The 22,588-nt window shown below is 51.2% G+C and overlaps 1 long non-coding RNA gene across 1 annotated transcript in view; it reads left to right on the forward strand.

Annotated features, from left to right (window-relative positions):
• Positions 1-2,431: 2,431 nt before the first annotated feature.
• Positions 2,432-22,588, forward strand: part of LOC147996896 (uncharacterized) — a 62,128-nt gene continuing 41,971 nt past the window's right edge. The window contains exon 1 of the long non-coding RNA XR_015652042.1: positions 2,432-2,514. This is a non-coding gene — a long non-coding RNA (uncharacterized LOC147996896). The remainder of the gene's footprint in view (positions 2,515-22,588) is intronic.

The following is a 22,588-nucleotide window of genomic DNA, read 5'->3' on the forward strand; positions in this document are numbered from 1 at the left end:
TTTTTATTTTAAGTACATGAGCGCGTCCCTGCATGTATGTACGTGTGGCACACATGTGCATGGTGCCCATGGAGTTCAGAGGAAGATGTCAGGTCTTCTGGAACTGAAGTTATGGACAGTTATGAACCACTTTGTGGGTGCTCAGAACTGAACCCTGGTTCTCTGCAAGAACAGAAGGTGGCTCTTAACCTCTGAGCCACCTCTGCAGCCCAGGAGTCTGCTTCTTAAGTAGATTTCCATGCGGTCTTCCTGTAGTTAGCCTCTCCACCTACCCAGTTTCAGAAGTACCTGGCACAGCAAATTCCAGAAGCATCCAAGGGTTTCAGGTATGCTCTGAGCTGCCCTTTCTTGCCTGTCTGGGACTCAACCACTGAGCAGTCCTGGTGCTATGGGTCTGCCTGCCAGTGTTTTGATAAAACCCTCTCTGTTGGTTTAATTGGCTTCAGAAAAGACCACAGGACAAGCTCAGCTTGCTCTTTTCCTCACTTCAGTTTTCGAAAGAAAAGTAGCAGCACACCCTGTGCAAGGATTGTTTGCTGCCCTTACAAACATCCACCTTGGGGGAGGGGAGGAACCTTTCTGCTCCACCCAGCCACCTGTGAATGCCCACGTCCACTTCCTGTGATGCCTTCCTGTCTCCCAAGCTCAAGCTCCCGTGTTGCCTGACCTGATTGGGCCAACCCAGTGGCAGCCATTACAGTCTACTGCTGAGGTCATCTCATTTACACATTTCCCAGCTACAGGGCTCAGGAAGTTGATCAAGATCCCACACCTCTGGGGGAAATTTGAGCTCAGGTCTGTCTGTCTCCTCCCTCTAGGCCCTCTGTCATCACTGACTTTGAGGCACCCTGAAGGAAGAAGTCACATTCTGGTGAGGAAATGGCATGCGGACTAAAGTCAGCCTAGACACAGGGAAAGCCCTATAGATTTGGGGAGAGGGAGAGGTGGGCGTGGCTCAGAGGAAGAGGGTCTTTATTCCGTTGCAGAAGCCTCAGCTTGGCTTCTCTCAGAGAACCAGCAATGACGAGGGTTGGGGAGAAATTTGCAAGGCGCTTTCACCAGATCTCTGATATTACGGGAGCTGAACAGCATCTCTCTTTGAGTCAAGAGGAAACCAGAACGCAGAGGTTAACCTCACAGCTGCAGAGCTCTGGCTTCGGGATTCAAATCCTTCCCTTTCAAACCCAGCCCTTTGCATCCCCACCCTGTCTGGTCTGGTTTTATCAGATCGTCAGCCCAGGGAATGTCCAACGTGTTCAACATGTCACAGTATGTGGAGCAGGGCTGCCTGTTTGTCTCAACATTTACCTAGGAGACTATGTGGAACCTCTGTGTTAGCAACTGTCCCCTGTGACTACATTTTGTCTTTCATTATAATTTAGCTTTGAAATAGGGTCTTATACAGCCCAGGCTGGCCTCTGACTTGTAGATGACCTTAAACTCTTGATCCTCCTGTCCCTACCTCCTAGGATTATAGGAATGTGTCATCATGCCTGGTTACACCTGGTATTGGGGATCAAACCCGGGGTCTTGGGCCTGCTGAGCTAGCACTCCATCAACTGAGAGCTACTTCTGAAGCCCTCACTGCAGCTAGCATTGGCCTGTAAAGTAATGGGTTCACTGTGACATCTTCACTCACTCTCCCACTACTTTCTTATGCTCCGCCCCCCTAGTTCCTTCCCTCTTCTCTCATGGTCCCCATCTGCTTTTTCCTTTTAAAGATTTATTTATTTTATGTATGGGAATACACTGTAGCTGTCTTCAGACACACCGGAAGAAGACATCAGATCTCATTACAGATGGTTGCGAGCCACCATGTGGTTGCTGGGATTTGAACTCAGGACCTCTGGAAGAGCAGTCGGTGCTCTTAACCACTGAGCCATCTCTCCAGCCCTGCACCCCATCTACTTTTATGCTGCACTTTCTGGGTCCCAAATACAAGAGAAGACACGGTACTTGTCTTTGCACCTGACTTATTCTGATGATTCTAGGTCTATTGGTTCCCCTGCAGGTACACTTCATTTTCGGTTACGACCACATTCATCTGTAGGAGGCTGACCCCACGAATGCCTGTTGTTACTAGTGTCATCCTGAACAGAGACATGAGGGAATTTTAACTATGTGCTGACCTTCGACTCCTTTGTGTGTGTACCCAAGGAGGTATAGCTGGATCACATGACAGTTCTTTTTAGTTTTTCCAGGAACCTCCATACCGATTTCCATAGTGGCTACAATAATTTACATTCCCATCAGCAGTCTACACAGTGGACTTCCTAATGCTGCAACCCTTTAACACAATTCCTCATGTTGCAGTGAACCCCAGCCATAAAATTATTTCGTTGCTACTCCATAACATAATTTTGCTACTGTTTTGAATCATGACGTGCATGATATACAGGATATTGACATGTGACTCCTTCTCGATTCTTAGGTTGAGAACCTCTGCTGTAAGGACTCTTCTGACCCAGTGCCTGCCATCTTTGTTGGTTTCTTTCTTGATGATAGCCATCTAAGGTGAGAAGGATTCTCCTTATAGTTTTGATTCCTATTTTCTGACAGCTACAGGTACTGAACACTGTTCCTGTGTGTATTGGTTATCTGTGAGCTACCCTTGTCCTACAGTGCTGCCAAAGGTCAGCTATACCTCTCCTGGGTATATACACAAAGGCACAAAGAGAATAGAGCAGGCCCTTCTCTCTGGCTTTGGGATGCTTCATAACTGGGAAGTGAGCCCATTAACTAGACTCAAGCACGCCTATGCCCAGCCACCTACATGAAGGAGTGCCACACCTGCCTCTGGAAGACTTCTTCCTGCCTTCATGGGCAGTCAGCACAGCACGGCGTGTGGTGGGGGCTCTTTACTTCTGGGCTGAGGACCAGTGAGGTTTGTGGGGAGGGGGGTTAGGGTCACCTCCACAATCTATTGCCAGCCTCCGTATCTCACTGTGGACAACATGGTAGGTACCCAGGTGCAAGCTGCTTCCTGAGGTCTCCAGCCTCCACACCTTCTTTGCCAGCCCCTGGAGCAGCCTGTAAATGTCCCTGGGCTTGGAGGGGACCTTTTCAGTGCACCTTCTGTCCCGACCACCTGAGCCCTGATATTCACACTGCACAGCGTGGGGTGTGCAGGCCCCTGGGTGGGTAGACTTTCTCGAGAACAGTTAAGAAAAGTTCTGAAAGACAAAGAATTTGAGGGGCAGCATATGCAAAGGCCTTCTGACAGATGTGTGTCACTGTGCATCACTGAAATACCGAGTTTGAAGGGCAGAACGCTGGAAAGAGCCCACCAGCTTGTGGCCTAGGAAAAGCTTCTAGAGACGTTGGGCCCTCCAGTCTTCACTCTGGCGTTCACTTTACAAGTGCGAGGCAAGATGGTCCCTGGGCCAAGGTAGCAGCAGTGGGAACACAAAGAAGGAGCTGGCTTTTCCACGTAGACTGGCTGTGGGGCCAGGGAAAATGAAATGAACGGAACGGAGGCCCATCCTCCGAGGAAGCAGGGGAAGGTGGTGCTTTCCCACACCGCCTCGTGTACCCCTGGAAAGAGCTGGGTTGAGGAGGGGCCTGAAATGCTAGTCCACAGGGACTTGGGTACCAAAGCCTGAATCTGGTGGGCTTTTCCTCATGGGCAGTAGGTGGCGCTGAAGTTCTGTACATGCAGCCTCCTGGACTAGGTTACCTGCCCTCACCTGAGGGTGGGTGCTCCGGAGCCCAAACTTTAAGAAAGGATGAATTTGGGGTGTCAGGGGGAAGGTGAATGCCCCACCCCTGAAGCATGAAAGACTGGTACTTTAAAGCCTCTTGGAGAGAGTGGTGTGAGTTTGGGGGTGGGCCTCTGGGCTCCTCTAGCACCTGCTCCTATTTCCCAGATGGGGAAATCAAGGCCTAGAGAGGAAGGGTCTGGCCTGAGTCACTGGATAGGTTAGTAGAGCAGGAAGGTTCGAGTGTACCAGATGGGGAGCTGCTCTATCACCCAGTTCCTCCTTCTTAAGTCTTTGCTGCCATCCCTCCAATCCTTTCCTTGCAGTCCTTCCCCCAACCCCAGGGCACTTTTGCTAAAATCTTTTCTCGTTCAGGTCACCCACAGGCTTTCCAGCCTTGCAGAAGGGTCCCTGACAGATACCCATGTTCTCTTAGCATGCAGATCTGCCTCAGTCCCCTGGCCTAGTCCTGCTTGTTCTCATGCCTCCTTCCTGTCACTGAAGTGATCTCTGCAAACTGCTTAAGGTCAAACTGCTGCTCAGCACATGTAACTTGATGGGAGCTGTCCTGGGTCCTTCTCTCTGCCTGTGACACCCTGTGTGCCTGTGTGCCCTGCCTGTCTCCTCTGCTAGATCACTCAGAGAGAGCCTTCAGGAAGGGGCTTGGACACCTAATCCACCCCCACTCACTGTCACAGGGTTCAGCACAGCCATTTTTGGATGAGCAATGCTCTAGGAACACCTTGACGCTGCCCGCCTTCCGTAGGCCGTGCCGCCTCTGGTAATCTGGTGAGGTCAGAATGGAATCATTGTCTTGGTTTTCCTGAAGTGGAGACTGAAGCCCCGAGGAGAGTGTGATTTCACTGGTACCACAAAGCAATGTGTGATGGAAGTGGGTTCCACACACTGCCTGGTGCTGCAAATCCTGGGAACATGACTGAGGAGATCCTGAGCTCGGCGGGCCATACTGGGGGTTACAGGGATGGTGAGGAGCTCTCAAGTGGCTAGCCTAGGTTCTTGCAGCAGAGTGCCTTCAAGAAGTGAGGTCTGGGGCTGGAAAGATGGCCCTCAGTTAAGAGCTTACATTGTTCTCTTAGAGGACCCAAGTTTGCTTCCCAGCACCCACATTAAGTAGCCCATGACTGCTTTCTGCTTGGGAATGACTGGCCCTGTGGACACCTGTACTCACATGTGCCTACAAGCACATACACACACAAAATACAGAATTAGAAATAAAAATAATTAAAAAAGAAGTGAGACTCTCTCCCTTCCTGCGAGCCCCAGTGTTCAGAGTCAGGCAGGCACCTGGGCATTGGTGATACTGACGTGGTGCCTGCAGTCAGCTAGAGACCAGGGAAGGGGCAAGGTCTGGAGGCTGGGATGCTCTTGGTCTGAGATCTTTCCAAGAGACGCTGCAGTGAGCTGGCTGGTGCCACAAGGCAAGGAGGGGAGCGATGATGTGGCTGCCCCTGGATAGGATGGGCAGGACACAGCCTCAGGCTGGAACTACTGACTGCCGAGAAATTTAACAGAGGCACAGGAGAGACTGGAGGCTGCCAGAGAGGATGCAGGCTTCTGGGTCTTAGAATAAGTGATGAGAGGACCCTCTGCCATGATGGGACTCTGGTGCTTTAGCCAGCAATTAGGAAAATGTTAGTCTGGAGTTCCCCTGGGGACTCTAGGTTTAGTGTCCCTGCAGTCCTGAGCTATATGAAGTAGAGGTAGGGTGGCTCACAGTATCTAAAGCTGATAGGTGTGTCCAAGCTGTAGCCCATTGTGGGGTTCATGTCTCCAAGACAGCTTTGCAGACAACCCGACACAAAAGCATAACATTCTTTAAAACACTGAGTTTTTAAAGTTTTGTTTCTGTAACTCTTTGTGCAGTTCTTGTGCCTGAACATCATAGGTGACAGCATCACATTGCATCAAAAGGTTGGGCACCCCTGAAGCCCTAGGTGATCTGAAGGAGAAAGAGGCACAGAGAGGGTTTCCCTGCCCAGGTCCACAGTGAGCCAGGCCCAGAATGCAGGTCTGATTCCTGGCCCCTCTGCCGATTCCTGTTCTTCCAGGACTGCTACTCCTCGACTCTCTGGGGGAGGGGAGTGGAAGCCTGGGTCTCTGGCAGCTCGCCCATCCTCTCTCTCCCCAGGGTGAATGTGCAGCCAGGGCTGGGAGCCTTCCTCGAGTGTATCCTCCTCCCTCCAGCTGAGCATCTTTGAGGGAATATGTGCACAAAGACATTGTAGGATTGCTGGGGAAGAGAGATGTCAGTTTGGTGCCACCCAACATGGCGCCCACCCGCTGCCAGCCAGCATCACACCACCTGGTGAGGTCATCCTCCCTAGGAGGTTTCCCTGGTGGCTCCCACAATGTCCTGATCACAGCTTCTTGGTGCAACCAAGGGGGTCAAGCCACTTGGAGAGGCAAGTACTTAGCCCTTTGGATGAGATGCTTCTAACTATCTCCATCCTGTCCTGGAAGGCGGGACTCTCTGGTCACTGTAGCCCAGCTGTGGGATGCAAGCCGAGCTACCTGCTTATTTCCTGGTGAGAAAAAGATCAGATCAACTCTTGGGATGGTGCCCTGCCAACTTGCCTAAGGTGACATGAGAGAGAAAGCATCATCCCACTACAGCTGGGAAATCAGGCAGGCCAGTCTTGGCTCGTCCCATTGCCTCTCTGCCTGATTTCTGCTCCTCTGGCTCTGCCTCATCCCTGGCTCATTTACTGCCTACCGGGGGCCACGCACAGAGGGCACCGGGACACACATTTATGGAGGCCTTCCCTGCTCCACAGCCTTATTGCTCTTCTTACTGCTGCTTCATCTATTGAGACCCCAGTTTGCCCATTTATTCCCAGAGAACCAGTCCTTGAAGGAACCTTGGGGTTGCATTCAGTCCCCTTCCCAAATTGTCCCTGTATGTCTGTAGGGAAAGAATATCCAGCCGTTCTTTCTTCCTAGAATGATCGTGATGGTGGAAGCGATTCCCTCACAACAGGGATTTGATCAACACTCGCTTAATGATGGAGTGAACTGGTCCTCAGGGGCCTCAGCATGGCTTGGTTCACCTTTCCCTGTGTCCTGCACTTGCCTTCCCTGACATTACAGTGTGCAGCAGGGACAGCTGCTGCGATGGGGAGAAGGTGTCTCACGGCCAGGCAAAAGGGCTCTCGTTCTTTTCACAATGTGCTGGCCTGTTGTCCCCCATCATTGGGATACAGTCTGAGAAAAGAAGGGGTCTTAGGCTCTGGGGGTTCAGGCTAAGTGAACAGTGAGGTGGGATCTCTCTGTGGGTCCTGTGCTTGCCCGTGTTGATATCTCTTCTCTGCAGACTCTTCTAGAAAGCCTCTCACACCCTGAGCCTTTAGTGCGTTGCCTCTGGCCTCCCCCAGCCCTGTGGCCGTTGTCATACAGTTCCATGCTGTCATTGACTAGGTATGTGGTTGTTTCCCTGGCAGACCAAGAGTTCCTCCTGGCAGAGTCTCGCCAGGTTGAGGGTGGGTGCGGAAGAATGTCTCTCCAATGTGTGGACCGGTTACCAGTTATACAGTGCACTGGGCAAAACCCTGTCCTACCCTGGTTTCAACTGCCCCACCTATACTCTAGGGACTGGAACCCTCTGTGATCTCTTGGAATGGGTGTGTAGGTGGAGATCTGTGCACAGGCAGACGGATGGCCATGTCCTTTCAGCCAGAACACCCCAGGAAGGGTAGGGGAAGGCCTGTCAGGCTGTGTTCAGCCCACATTACTTCGAATGGTCTCATCTTAGGAACCTCTACCTCAGCTGTGGTCCCTTGCCCCAGGTCACTGCTTGGCTGGTTACCCACTGACATCAGCAAGACCTGCAGGAGGCTGGGTGATGAGATGGTGCCCGTCAGCTACCCACAGTGTTGGAAAGCTGACCATGCTCATAGTTTCTCAGTCTGCGACACACCTTGCCCATACCCAAGAGAGCAGACCTATCTGGTCTTCTTTGGATGCTGGGGGAGGTGGGACCCACAGAGAGAACCTGATTGCTTCTGAGTACTCAGTACTCAATGCCCCTCATGAGGAACTGAAACCAAGCTTTAGCCTCAAAGCCCAGTTCATTTCCATCTGAGGCCCCACTGTGCACTTGGGTGAGTGAGCAATTCCCATGGGCCTCAGGCTTTCTTTTCTCAGGACATAGCCACTGTCCAGTGTCCCAACCATGCTGGCTGAGATTGGTGCGTTCTCAATGCTGCTGTCCTCCCCACTCCTTTTTCCAATTTGCCAGTGAGGTTGGTGGCTACAGCAGAAGCCGAGATACTGAGTCCTGGACTAGGCTGTGAGCATCGGAAAAGGGCCCACTCCCCACTGTCAGTCGGTCTGAGGTACTGCAGGGAACACATCTATTTGTCAGTCTGTCCACTTACCCATCTGTCCATCTGTCCAACCATCCATTTATCTATCTAGCCAGACACCCGCTCTTCTATTCATCTGTCCATATTTCTACCTGTCATCTATCTGTCTGTCCAAAAATGTTCCTACTTTCCCATTTATCTATCCATACATCTACATGTCATATGTCTGTCTACCTAAGCACCCATCCACATGTCCACCCATTTCCCATACATCTATATAGTCCTCTACTGCATGTTCATTCATCCATCTGTCAATATGTTTATTCATTCATCTACTCATTCATCTGTCCACCCCTCCTCCCATCCCTTCACCCACCCACCCACAGTCCACCCACCCACCCACAGTCCACCCACCCACCCACAGTCCACCCACCCACAGTCCACCCACCCACAGTCCACCCACCCACCCACAGTCCACCCACCCACCCACAGTCTATCCACCCACCCACAGTCCACCCACCCACCCACAGTCCACCCACCCACAGTCCACCCACCCACCCACTCATATGTGTATCTGCACACCCATTCATGTATCCATTGTCCATACTGATGTATTCATCTACCACCCACCCACTTACCATCTGTCCACCCATCATTGGTCCATTAGCCACCTATCTACCCACACAGCCAAGATTTACCCAACACGATCTCTGTCCCCGGCTTAAGTTAGGTAGGTTTGTAGAGAGACCTGACAAGGTCCTTCCTTCAATGACTCAGTCAGTCTCTAAGATGCCCCCAGTCCTTAGCTCAGACATTTATTTCACAGATGTTCAGGCTTCATTCCTTGGCTGTCCACCCCTCCTCAAATCAGAAATTTAATCTACATTTCCTACCTCACCCAACCCCTTCTCTCCCATGTTTCTTCAGGTCAGTAAATGACCTCACTACCCACTCAGAGCTGGGCCTAAAACCTAGCATCTTCTCAAATCCCTGTATCCCCTTATCCACCCTGCAGCAAGGAAGCCAGCAGTCAAAGCCCGTGGAGGCTGACCTGGTGAGCCTCTGCCACATCTGGCTCTTCAAACTGTGCCTGTCATCCATTGCAGTGAGACCCTTTCCTCCTCCGTTAAAGAATGATCTGTGCAGCAGCATCCACTTGGGACAGCTGCTCCCCTGTGCACAGCCTCTGCAGTGAAGGCTGACACGCAGACTTGGGGTTGGGAACACTCTCCGAATCTCTCCTGTACAAGGGAAAGGGAATCAGTCCTGGGCCCGGGAGGCACTGAGCTATAGTGGCCAGTGAACTCCGGGACTTGGGTGAGACACAGAGGTGTCCCAGTTTGAGGTGAGGGCTGCATCTTCCTTCTCTGGGAGTCAACCAGTGCCAGATGCAACCTATCCCACAAGAGGAGTGATACCGCACAGGTGCTGGCAGCCAGCGTGGCTGTGCTCCCCTCCTGAAGAGGGGTGAGGAAAGCCCAGCAGTATTCATGCATGGCATAGGTCACTCCTCACATGTGGTGTGTCTTCCCCATTTAGTGTCTTAGTATGTTTTGTGTTGCTGTAACAGAATGCTATGGCCTGAGTTATGTGTAATGAACAGGGATAGGATTTGGTTCAGAGATAGGGCAGCCCGAGATTGGGAATGCATCCTCTGAGGGCCTTCTGGGTTATAACACGGTAACCTTTTCATAGGGAGCCCACTCCTTATGAGTCCACTCAGGAGGGAGGGTCCTTCTGGCTGAGTGACTTCTCAGCGGTCCCGCATCGCGATGCTCTGTAGCGGGGAATAAGTTCTTTGCATTCAAACTTGGCAGGACACATTCCATCCAAACCAGAAACTAAAATGTAGTTTAACTGTTGAAGTGTTTGCTTAGCATGCATGAAGCCCTGGATCTGACTCCCAGCACTGTATAAACAGGTTCTGGTGGTCACACTTATAATCCCATGTAGGAGGCTCAGCAGGTCAAGAGCGCCATCAGCTACACAGGGAGTTTGAGACCAGTCTGGGACACCCAAGACAGCATCAGAGAGGGGGCTCTGGGACCCCTCTTGTGTTCTACAACCTCAGAACTGTCCTCACTTGGCTCCTGTGGCATCCCTGGCCTCATGCCCTTCAGAGCCATGGCTTGGGTCCTGGCTGAGAGCCAACAGGTGATGTCATCACTGTGTTTAAAGGGGCAAAACAGGTGGGGCTGAGCTCTGCCATTCCCAGGGCATGGATTAGACAAGGTAAATGGTAAAACAAAACAAAACACCGACTCCCGACTCCCACGCAACCGGCTCTGTTTCCCAGGTGCTTTACCAAAGGCCTGATGCGCGAGTTCTCAACACTCTGTGCGGGCCTGACTGACACTCTGCAGCCCATGCAAAAGACAAAGGCAGAGTTTCTACCCGCTACAGCGAAGCGATGGGAACTCTGGGAACCCAGATGAGAGGGAGAGAACCCAAGGTGGAAGTCAAGAGGAATTTGAAGTATGGCCTGCCACTTTCCCCCAGAGCCTTGGCGGCCCTAGAATAAGGGTAGAGAGGAAGTATGTCACACTATGCCCCTATCCATCCCCCAAGCCCCCTCCCCCTCGCACCATTGACAGATGTGAATGTGAATGTGATCTGAATGTTTTTGGCTGGATTCCACTGAGCCCTGGGTGCTGGGGGAGAAAAACGGGAAGCCGAGCAACTGCCCTGCTCCCAGGTACCCAGTGGGTCCGTGGGCTAAGAGAACATGGAAGGTTGCATTGTGGGTAGGGAGACTGGGTTCCGGGATCCAGCCTGTAGAGTTTCCCCACAGGCTTTAAGCAGGGCCAGGGTTCCTCACTATTGGCCTCTGCTTGAGATAGGGATTAGAAGGAAGGAGCTGCTTGAATATTTCCTGGCTCACCACTCTGAGCGGGACACAGGCTGTGTCCCAACCCAGGCCTCTCAGTTTCCCCAGGTCCTTCCCTAAGCTGAGCCAGAGTCCTCTACGTTTTCTGAGTTAGGGAGATGGGCACGTTGCTGCTTGCTAAGAGAGATTCTGCCTGGGCCCCCCATCCCTTACTTTCCCCATCCACTGATACAGCCGGGGAAGCTCAGACCCAGGAGCAGGAGTCAGACAAGAGCTGACAATGTTGGGCATCCTGACATGCATCTTTCATACCAGTACTGGGGAGGCAGAGGAAAACGGATCTCTGTAAATTCAAGGCCAGACTGAGTTTCAAGACAGCAGCTGCTACATAGTAAGAGCCTGTGTCATTGATGATGATGATGATGATGATGATGATGATGATGATGATGATGATGGTGATGATGGTGATGACAATGTTGTTGTTGATGATGATGATGATGGTGGTGATGATGGTGGTGGTGGTGGTGATGATGGTGGTGGTGGTGATGGTGATGGTGGTGGTGATGGTGGTGATGGTGGTAATAATTTGGTGGTATTTCAGTATCAGGGGCAGAGGAGCAGACAGATCAGGAAATTCTCTACCTGCCTAAGCCTTCACAGCCAGCAGCCCTTCCTGAGGAATGCCTGGGGTGGGAGAGGCCCCATGTGGGTGTGCTGTGAATACTTGTCTTCACACATGAGTGGCCTGTTTCTGCCCTCAGGGTAGGGTCCCCAGGTTCCCCAAAGTTGGGTCTCCTCCACTTGAGCAGATTTGGGCTCAACTAGCAGGTTCATGGTGCCTGATTACTTAATGAGCTTGACATCAGGGTGTGAATAATTGCACCATAAATTATGCAAATCAAATCATAACACATCAAGCTGGGCAACATGCATTCTCTCAGCTCTCAGGCGCCCCTAATTCTGGGATAAAGCTTCCGTGGGAACCACACCATCCCATACCCTTCCACATTTCTGAAATTATAACAAGTGTGTACCTTGGCCTCAGCAATTACAGCTGCAGATGGATCCCTGCACCATCCTACCTGACTCTCACAACAGGTGAGCATTTATGGAGCACCTACTGCATACGATTGTGCCCTCATCTTTTGCTAGTCCATCGAATCCTTCCAGCATCTCTATTGGCCATTACGAGAGTCTGTTCCCTAGGTAGGGAGGCCAAGTCTTAGAAACCTAGTTAGTAGCTTGATATTGAAGCGAGAAACCAGGACATGGTTTTAGAAAGGCAAACTGAGGCACAGAGCAGAGACAAGACCACTTGTCCCAAGTATCCTATAATTTAGGGTTCACCTGGGTTTCCTGGGACCTCTGTAGCCATCTTCTGGGTGTGTGAAGGCCCGAATGTCACTCCATCTTGTATTTGTGTGGCTGAGCATATGTGTACTTTGGGGGGGTTGGTGGGGTGTGGGCTGGGGCCTCATTCTGGGAAAGTCAGGGGAGGCAGCCAAGGCTGGAGCTATTTTAAGTCTTCCCCTGCTGGCCCTGCTCCCTGCACAACCCCTCTGCTGGAGCCAGGCTGCAGTGGCCCAGGGTCTCCGCCAAGTGTGGAGAGGTTTGTTCCGTGAGCAGAGGGAAGTCTTGGCTGGGGACACTTCACACCCAATGAATTACTTCAACGCTAGATTAGACTTGCAGGCTCGGAGCAAAGTGATAATAGGACCAATTAAATTAATTTATATGGACTCTATGCTTTGGCTCCTCCCGCAGGCCATGGTGGGCAGACTGACCCACCACACCTTGGCCCCCTAGTCTGGCCCATAGTGGGAGTTGTGGCTGATGATACGGACCAGTGTGGAAGCTACTGGCTATTGGGTAGGAAAACCTGTCCCCAGGCAACAGGGAGCAAGGGTTGTTTTGTTTTTGTTTTTGTGTCATGAGCAGAAGAAAATGGCCCCAGTTAGAGACAGAAGGAAGCTAACTTCTGGTTAGAGAAAGTCAGGACTACAAACAGGTCTGGCTACAAATAGGATTCCCAAGGTCCAAGACCAAGACCTTGATGAGATCACTGGCCCAGTCTCTGTGTATTACTGCAGGCCAGAGGACATGTGGCTTTTTGTGGTGAGTGAGTGGTGCAGAGAGAGCAAGGTCCTGAGCATTAGCGTGGCTCTGTCACAGAAAATCCGAGGGCTGCACTTGGACCCTTCCTGGGTTCACAGGAAAGCCCGTCTCCTGACAAAAGACATGAAACCCTCTCCAACCTGGTTCAGCACACCACACGTCTCCAACCCCAACTCCTGCTCCCTCTCCTCCTATCCACCCTGACTCTGCCCTGTGTCCCAGGGTGCTCCAAACCTGCCCCCACCCACAGTTGGGTTCAGTCCTGCTGGGTATACCCTGTGGATTTTTGAACATGTCGGACCAGTGTCAACAGTCTTTCTCTCCCTCTCTTCCACGACATGATTCTGTTCCGGTCCCCACCTTTATCCCTGTGAACAAGGTCTGCCCTCAGAGTCTCTCACCAGGGGGTCTGTAGCAGATCTTTGGGCCTTGGGACCATATACCAAGCAACCTGGACCAGGGACAGTTGGGCAAGTGTTTCCTGCAGCTCCCCTAGCTAGCTCCCAGATGAGCACCTGAAAGCCTGGGCTACTGTGCTTGAGAACCAAGTATCTCATCCACCACTCATCTCAGCGCCTAGCCTGGGATCAGTTCTCTTTCCTCCTGTCTAATGTCTCACTCTGCATAGAGCTGACTTGGGTGTTGGAACCCACTCGGCTTCTCCTGTGTCTGGTGCTTGGGGATCCCACACGTTCTGACAGAAGTCAGTACATCTGGGATAGAGGTGTCAGCACTGGCTTCCAAGGACAGTTAGGAAGCAGAGGACAGTGGAGAGGTCCCAGGCTGCGTGCCACAGAAGGCATTCCCCCACCCCCAGCGACTGCATCATCTCGATGATTCCTCAAGGGGCTCATCCTGCAGTCTGGAATCACCTGCACGCTGTGTCCCATCAGTCTGCAGCACAGCTGCACACCTTCCTTTTGGGATCCTGGCTGCTGTCTACAAGGCTGGAAATTTCTACCAGGTTTGTCTGTCTGTGGGTCCAGGTACTCCCATGTGCATCAAGGTCAGTCTCCTTCTCACCTAGTGACCCCTGATTGTTCCTCAAAATCCCAAGATTTGAGCTCTATTGTAACAAGTTGGGGAGCCTAAGGACATGACCTCAGATTGGGGTACCCATGACATCCTACGCGATGCCCTTGTAAGCAGGGTCTGTTTTCTCAGACCAGACCCAGCCTTTCCCCAGCATGAACAAACCACTTTCTTCCACTCAGACTTTCCAGTAAGTTGGGGACTCGATAGGGCAGCAGGGCCATGGAAAATCACCTCCCTCTCCCAGTGTACAGGACTTTTGGGGGGGGATTGTAAATTTGTGGTGGAAGCTGAAGGCTGGTGCCGGCTACAGGCAGCCTTTGAACCTCAGGCTGATACTCAGTACTCACCAGGGGCCTTTCCGCCTGCCAGCTGAGGAGCAGGCCCTTGGTCTGGAACACAAGAGGCCTCTGTGGGAAAGCAGAAGCCTCAGCAACTCCCCCTGACCCCTGGCTCACCTCTCCAAAGCCCCAGAGGCAGGTCTGAGAGCACTGTAGGGTAACTGGCTTGAGGGGCAGCCCAGGCCACCGCAGGCCTCTTCTTCCTTTCTTTTGTTTCCTTGGTCAGGACATCTAGTGGAACGGAAACTTTGGGCTTAGATCCCTGACCTCCAATCCTTCCCCCCGAGCCTCAGTCTCTCCTTCTGCAAAAGGGGGGCATTAGGTAAGGCTGCCACTGAATTTCACTGGTAATCCAGTGTTGCCTGATGTCCACTCTCCTTTCTGAGTCTTGTCTCTGTGCCAATGTTGGAGTTAAAAGAAACATTGGAGCTGGGTGTGAAGTGGGAAACCCAGGTGAGCCTGCCCACCCTGGAGTCCTGTGATCAGGGAGAGCTGAGTCAAGGACAGGATATCCTGAGCATTCAAATGCCAAGCAGCTATTGGAGGAAGCAGGGAGTGAGCCCAGGAGGTGGGCATATGTGTCACAGAGGTGAGAAAGACATAACCTTCAGGAGGAAGTTTCCATCTCCTGGTCGTGGAGGGAAACAGGGTTCTACATAGCCCTAGAACTCAATATGTAGACCATGCTGGCCTTGAACTCACAGACCTACCTACCTCTGCCTCTGCTGGGATTATAGGCATATACCACATGTTGGGATCATCTTAGCAGGAAGAAACTTCCAGGGGATAAATGCTCCATGCCATGCATGGAGACATTGGACTATACCCACGGAGACTGTATAGAGAGGACTTCCAACCTGAATTTCCCCAAATACACGTGTCCTCTGCTCTTCAGCCTCTTCTAGAGACTTGAGCCTAGGACCCTGGCCTCTTGAGTGTGATCTTTGAGCTGCTCTGGCTTAGCAATCTTTAATGTTCTAGGTCCCAGTTTCCTGGTCACTCCTGACTACACTCAAAGTTCTGTTCCTACGCTGACCATGGGAAATCTGTGGGCTTCACTCGCTGGAAATCTAGTCGATGTAGAGTAGATCAGGGATTCCATCTCCCTGAATCAGGGTACAGTCCCTAGGGATGTGGCCCAAGAGATCAATGGTTCCTTGGCATCTTGTCCTCCTCTCAGCTGCAGCAGGGGAACTCCCACTTTAGCTAAATGCTCTCAGACAACAGAAGAGTTATAGAAGCACGGACAGTCCAGGGAAGCCATAAATCCTTGTAAGAAGGATGAATGAAGCGTCTGGCTTTTGGCTCAGGCCAGCCTTGAGATGAAAACTCTGGAGAATCAGGTGGCACGGGGGGAGACCCTCGAGGTTGGAGGTAGTTGTTAGAGCTTTGCTTTGAGAGCTCAAAATATTTCCTGTCTCCCCATCCATCACTGCTCCCTGCTGGTCACCTTCTGCCTTCATGATTCGTCTTTCTGAGGAGCAGAACAGTGGGAACAGTGGGGTTTGCTGACTAACAGAATCAGTGGTTGTTAAGAGTGGAAAGGCCTCTACCGAGAGGAAGCTGACCTCCTCATCAAAGAGAAGACGATGCTGATGCTGAAATAGAGGGAGCTGTGCTCTGGTCCCTAGATTAACCACTCAGGGAGCTCTCTTGGGAAGTTGATACCCATGCAGGAGAGAGCCATATTGGATGCTGATAGCCTCTGTTCCGAGGGACATCTGGCTTGACCTATCTGCAGTCTCTATGTGAGCCCCACCCACCGCCATCTGGCAGCTTGAGAGTGAGTACAAGCCAGTCCCAAAATGAGAGCCTTCAGCTCAGTTTCTGCCTTCCATGTCACTGCTACTCCCTGGGAGATCGAAGGCTCCCTGCACACCTTCCTCAGTTTCCCCATTTAGGAAATGATGGTGCCAGCCAGATGGGAGGCTCTGAGGCTCCAAGGACTCGCCCGTTTTCATCTGGAAACCTTAGCAAGAGGAGTCAGAGTTCACCATCAGCACTTCCTGCCCTGGCACATGGCAAGATCCCTTCCAATCCCAAGGTCCCAGGCCTACCCTCGGGGGAGGAATTGTTGTGATTTAAGGTTCCAGATTTCCTGGAGTATTAGTGTCATGATACTTTATATCTGAGCCTTGATGGCTTTTTAATTAAAAACGAATCCTTCCCAATCCGTCCATCTCCAGGAGCCTGCAGGGGTCCGGCTGTCTGGTGTTCATGCCGCCCTGCTTTAGCTCTATACTACTATAAATTCTTTCCTCCCCTGCTTTTGGAAGAGAAAGCTCTGGAAATCTTTGTGGACACCTTCTCTCCTTTAGGTCCCACACACCTTTTCCTTTTCTGTCTCTTTTTTTTCTTTCTTTTTTCTTTTTTCTTCTTCTTTCTTTTTTGAGACAGGGTTTCTCTGTGTCAGTGCTCTGGCTGTCCTGGAACTGGATTTGGAGACTAGGCTGGCCTTGAACTCACAGGGACCTGCCTGCCTCTACCTCTTGAGTGCTGAGGTTAAAGGTGTGCACCACAGGGCCCCACACATTTTTAAGACATCTTTACAGAACAGAGAGGACAAGCATCGGCTCCACACCAGTCCCATGAGGCAATCACTCCCAGCCAAGTGTGGAGGAGGCTGGGGCTAGAAATCCTTGGTGGGAAGGATTGTGGGGCTTGGGACACATTTCAGGATGTGTGTCTTCTTTGTGCCTTATGTCATCTAGAGATTTGGGCTGGAAGGAGAGAAGAGGGGCCACAGGGTCAACATGGACACTCTGCTATATTTAGCAGGACCAAGCTAGGACATTAGCTGTTGCCAAGGCGACAGTAGAGAAGATTAAGGATACGGGTGGGGTGAGAAGAACGCAGAGGACAGCACCACCCAGGTCAGTGAACTGAAGTTGGAGGTTGCTGCGGGAAGTGAAAAGCCATGCTCTAGTCTTGGGCACTGTGGTCCTGAGGAGAGCCCTAGAGTGAACTCAGCAAGCTCTCTGCTCCCATCGCAGAGGAGTGGGAGAAGGAGGTGAGGGAACCATGGCTGCCAACTGACCCTCTTCCAGACCCAGCTAGAGTCTGGAAGGAGCCTGAGCTGGGGAGGGGAGCCATCAAACAAGTGTAAGAGGGAGCTTCCGGGAATCAGCCCGACCTACCTGCCTCCATCCGAGTGAGACTGCTCTCTGATGCCACACTCAGAGGGAGGCTGAGGTCTCAGGTGAGGTGAGAGAGGCCTTGGAGGGCAGGATTGTGAGATGGTGATGAAAAGGAAAGTTGGTGGTCACATACCCCCGGCCAGTCTGCTCCTCAGACCACAGTGCACAGGCTTCCTGACTCCCACGCCCATCCTTTATCTCAAATTACCCTGAAGGAATCCAATGCTCAGAGAAATTCCACGGCTTGCCCACAGCACCTCGTGTACCCTCCACCTGGACAGAAGCTGTTAGCCTGAAGCTCCTCCCTAACCTCAGAATCGGGAGCTGAGCAGGGGGCGGCCAGGGGCTTGCCTGGGGAGCTCAACTTGATGCCCGCCTGGGGAGGAGGGCATTGTAGGTGACAGGCTGAGGGACACTGGACACTCAGACATGGAGCTTCTGGGGTCTTTTGCTTCCCTCCTGTGAGACTGGGCTACTCATTGCACCTCCCTCTCACTGAGCTCAGCTGCCTCATCTGAGAGCCGGGATGATGGAAGCTTTTGATGTTTGAGTTCTATACTTGCATTCTGTTTTGTGAGTGTTCCAAGTAGAGATGCCTTGGCCTCCACAATCCTGTACCCTCCAGTCCTTACTTGCAACTACTTATATGACAAATGCCAGGGATGTCACTGGGGGTTCAGGAGCCAGACTTCATCAGCTTCATCCAGGCTCTACTTCTTACTCATGGAATTCTGAGACAGCTTATTTCTCTCTGTGCCTCGGTGTTCTCATTTGTATAGTGGGATAATTGTGGCTGTAGGCTTGTCGGGTTGGTACCATTAACCTGGTTGATGTGAAACATTTCCACCTGCAGAGTGAGCCTTCCGTGAACTTGGATCATTATGCCCTTACTTTCAGTGTTGAAGGCAGAAGCCAGGCAGGCTCAGCTGGGCTGCAGGACCTGAACGGAGATGACAAGGCTACATGGACCAGTTATAAATCCAGCCCAGGGGCTGCTGAGGCTGGGTAGAGGACACTGGGGCAGGGTTGTCTGTAGACCAAGGACAAGAGAGAACAGTGCTGAGTTGGGGTAAGCTCCAGACAACATCAGGCATCTATGCTGACAGAGTGTGCTTGTTCTTTGCTCAGTAGCTGCTGCTGGCTTGTGGGGATATAACAACAGTCTTGGCCGATAAACCATTTAAAGGGAAGGGAGGCAGAGGGGGCTTGGAACTGTTGCTGTTTGGATCCAAAATGTTCCCCGTATGTTTGAAAACCTGGTCTCCAGCTGATTTCGAAGGTTATGGCTCCTTTAAGAAGTGAATCCGGGCTGGAGAGATGGCTCAGCAGTTAAGAGCATTGACTGCTCTCACAGAGGACTTGGGTTCAATTCCCAGCACCCACATGGTGGTTCGCAGCCATCCATAACGTCCGTTCCCAGGAGATTCAACGCTGTCTTCTGGCTAGCCACGTACAGACATACAGGCAGGCAAAACATCAATATACATAAAATAAATGAAAATCAAAAGCAGAAGAGGAGGAGAAGAAGGAAGAAGAGGAGGAGGGTCCTAGCTGCAGAGGCCGGTCATCGAGGGGCCTGGCTTTGGGATTAGAGCCCTGCTCTCAGCTTCCTTCCGGGTCCAGTCACCATATGAGGGGTTTTATGTTGTGTTCTTACTGCTCTGTGTGAATAGCCACTCTGTCACCATGCCTTCCACACCGAGATGACTGGAAACTCTCTGAAACAGTGAGCCCAAATGAATTCTCCTCCCTCAGATGGATCCCATCAGGAACTTTGTGAAAGGGCTGAGAAAGGTAACTAAAACTGAGTCTCAAACCTTATGGCTGCTCCTGGGGCCCCTGGGGATAAAGAAGGCTCCGTTTGAGAGTTTCAGGCTGTGCTATTTGTGGCTCTTTTTCGGCTGTGATCCTATCCTTTAACAGGCGAGTCACCTCTCCAGTCCACCCTCTACCCTCTACCCAGTGTTCTCCTTTGTCTGTGAGATACAAAGGGAAGAGCACGGGGCAGGGAGGGAGCTGAGCTATCCTGTGGCTGAGCCTGAGTCCCCTGTGGATCTGAGAACCTCCTGTCAGCCAGGATCCTGTTCCAGGACCCACATGACTCATACAAGGCCTAGCCTGGGCACTCGCTCTGGAGGGAGAGGCAGGGTTTGTCTGGCCAAGTGGTGCTCAGCAGTTAGAACTGACCTTGTATTAGCCGTGTGTTCTTACACATCTGTTTATATCAACCTGTGAATTTCCAGCTTGAGATGCCCCCCCCCTTTTGGTAGCACAAAATGATCCAGTCAGGAGAAAATATATCTCATCTTTTAGGTTTGTTTGTTCTTAAGGGGTCACAGGAGGTCTCTCTATGTTGTCCAGTCTGTCTTAAACTCCTGTACTCATCCTCCTGTTTCACCCCCGAAGTACCTGGGACAAGAAAATGGGCCACCACCTCTTCATCTTTAAAATTTGGAAGCAGATCTCCTCCTGGGCTGGTGGTAAGCAGTGTCACAATTCCCTGAGATCCTGGGCAGTGAGAGCAGCCACAGCTGCCATGAGCTCTCAAGGCTGAACAAGATGGTGTGCTGTGACACTGCCCGCCACCCTGTTGCAAAAGTCAGTAAGCTGGATGCATCCAGTGACATTTCTAATTAGGTTTAGAGGTGCAGAGCTCTTCTGGGAGCCTAGGAGCCTCTGCGGCTGCAGTGTAGGAAGCAGGCTTTGGGCTCCATGACCGCAGAGTGGGTAGACCTTGCCTGGAGTCCTGGTTAGGATGGGAGGAGTCAGTCGGAAACTTCAATGCTTAGAGTCTTACTTTGTGCTAGGCAGACTTGGGTCCAGTTTCGGGGAAAGTGACTGAAATAAGAAAAACACTTTAACTTTTATCACTGTGTGAGTATGTCTATTTGTTCCTTGTGGCATTTTGTGTGTGTGTGTGTGTGTGTGTGTGTGTGTGTGTGTGTGTGTCTTCCTGGGATTGAACTCAGGTTGTCAGTCTTATACAGCAAGTGACTTTCCCTGTCAAGCCATCTAGCAGGCCCACAGAACTTTTTTTTTTTGATTATTGTAGGCATTTTATTTACTGTACAAAATATTTACATCTCCAACTGCTGACATCCAGACCTGGCCTGACAGTGCAGCAGAGCTCGGCCTCTGCCAAGTTCTGAATCAAGCTGACATTCTCCTTGGTGGTCATGACTGGTCTCCTTCAAGGACACCGAAAAGCCAAAAGCCAGGAGGGCAGCTAGCCTCCCAAGTACCTATGTCACAAAGCATAAACAAAAGAACTGGCCAAAATAAGGAATACGAATAGAAAATTGACCAAGAAATAACACACCTTTTTATCTGTCCAACATACTGTATCTCTTCCCCACATGGGCTAGTACCAAAGCAGTATTAGAAAAACAAGGTAAAAGAAAATGCAAGAGAGAGCAAAATGCTTCTGAATAGTTAGGAGAGTAAACTGGAAAAATAGAAAACCACACAATACTAGAGGATTTTCTTGTTAAAGACTCTGGTGCCTAAAGTCCACCCTGGGATACTAGCTGCCCCAGTGGGGCTGCAGTAGTGCCTAGGAGACGCTGAAGAAGGGCTATGACTAGAGCTGAAAATGAGAGGTCTAGCCACTCACATCCACCGACCCCCACTGTGTAGTCTGCAGGGGGTGCTGGAGCCAGGATTGTGGACCCAAGGAGGAAGGACCGCCCCAAACAGCCAAGCAGCCATGTACCCAGCTGGAAGCCCCAGCGGAGGCCTGAGAAGCAGCAGGGTAGTGGCTAAATGATTCTGTACGTGTTCCTTGGGAAAGTGTGGGCAGACAGCAGCACCTTGTCCTGGTCCCTGAGGAAAGCAGTGACCATGTGGCATGGAGGATCCTGGGTGAAGAGGTCCTGATGCCAGGTCCCAAACCCCAAGGATAAGTGAGGTGAGCACCCACGTCAAGAGAAAACAGATGACTGTAAAGGAGGTCAGTCAGGCTTCTTGCAGCTCAGGAGGGCTTGTTTCTCATGATCCCTGGGAACAGGAGGGCTCAGACTGCTTCCAGGAGGCCAAGGCACTGTCACAGGAACTGCCTTATCTCGGGATTCTGTGTACGTGCTGGTTTTGGCAATAAAATGGCTTGTAATATTCTAAGTGCCCCATGGAAAATAGTGGCTTATAGAAAAGCCTTATTAAAGACAGAAATTGGGAAATCCATGCAATGCTGGGCCTTCGTGTTGTTTTCATTCAAATACTCTTCCTTGAAACTGAGTTCTCTGTCATCACCATGTAACTGCGAACTCAGTACAGCATTCTCCCTCCATGGTTCCCCACTTCTCGGTAACTGATGAAGCCAAGCACTTGGAATTGCTAGGTATTTACTGCTGCTGGATCTCCACCTCATCTATCCCCACTGGTTTGACCCAGGACCTGTGATCATAGTTTCTTTGCCTCAGTGCTGCCAGAGATCACCACCAGAGAGCTGTCAGTCTATTTTCACTGTCCCAGTCTGTTGCTCCAAAAGCTCCTCCAGCAGAAGGCTAAAGACAGCTCTTAACAAACTACGTAAGTTGGAGGTCAGGCCAAGTCCTCCTTCAGTGCAAAGAACAAACTCAGAGAAAAGCATTAGTAGTCTTCAAGCCATCCACATGCCTGGACACAGCCCTTCCCCGAGAGAGAAGCGTACCCAGCACTGGAGGCTACAGCACAACCATCCTTCACATTCTTCTGACTGCTTTTCTCACTGGCTCAAATTCAAGAGAAAGCTTACCAAATTCCTTATAGATTAATGATCATCTTAAAAAATGTCCGCAGGGAGTGTCTTTTCCAGTTCTGTCACCATAAAGAGATCCTTTTGTACTACCAGTCCCCATGAGAACTAATGCTGTGCCATGGCCTGTGCCTGCCATCAGGTGGGAGGACAAATCAGATGGCTTGTGCGAGCCACTTTCTAGCTGTGCTTCTCCTGACCACTGGTGAGAAGAGGTGATGGGTTGCCCAGCCCACAGAACTTTTTAAAAGCCAACTAAAGATCCCCAAAGCCAGAAAACATATTTTTTAACTACCAGAAATTTCTCTTTAATATTATTTTCTTAAAAGTTTGGGCCTTGATGGGCAGTGTTGGCACACGCCTTTAATCCCAGCACTAGGGAGG

Source organism: Rattus norvegicus, chromosome 1, assembly GCF_021556685.1.
Source record: "Rattus norvegicus strain SHRSP/BbbUtx chromosome 1, alternate assembly SHRSP_T2T, whole genome shotgun sequence".
NCBI lineage: Eukaryota > Metazoa > Chordata > Mammalia > Rodentia > Muridae > Rattus > Rattus norvegicus.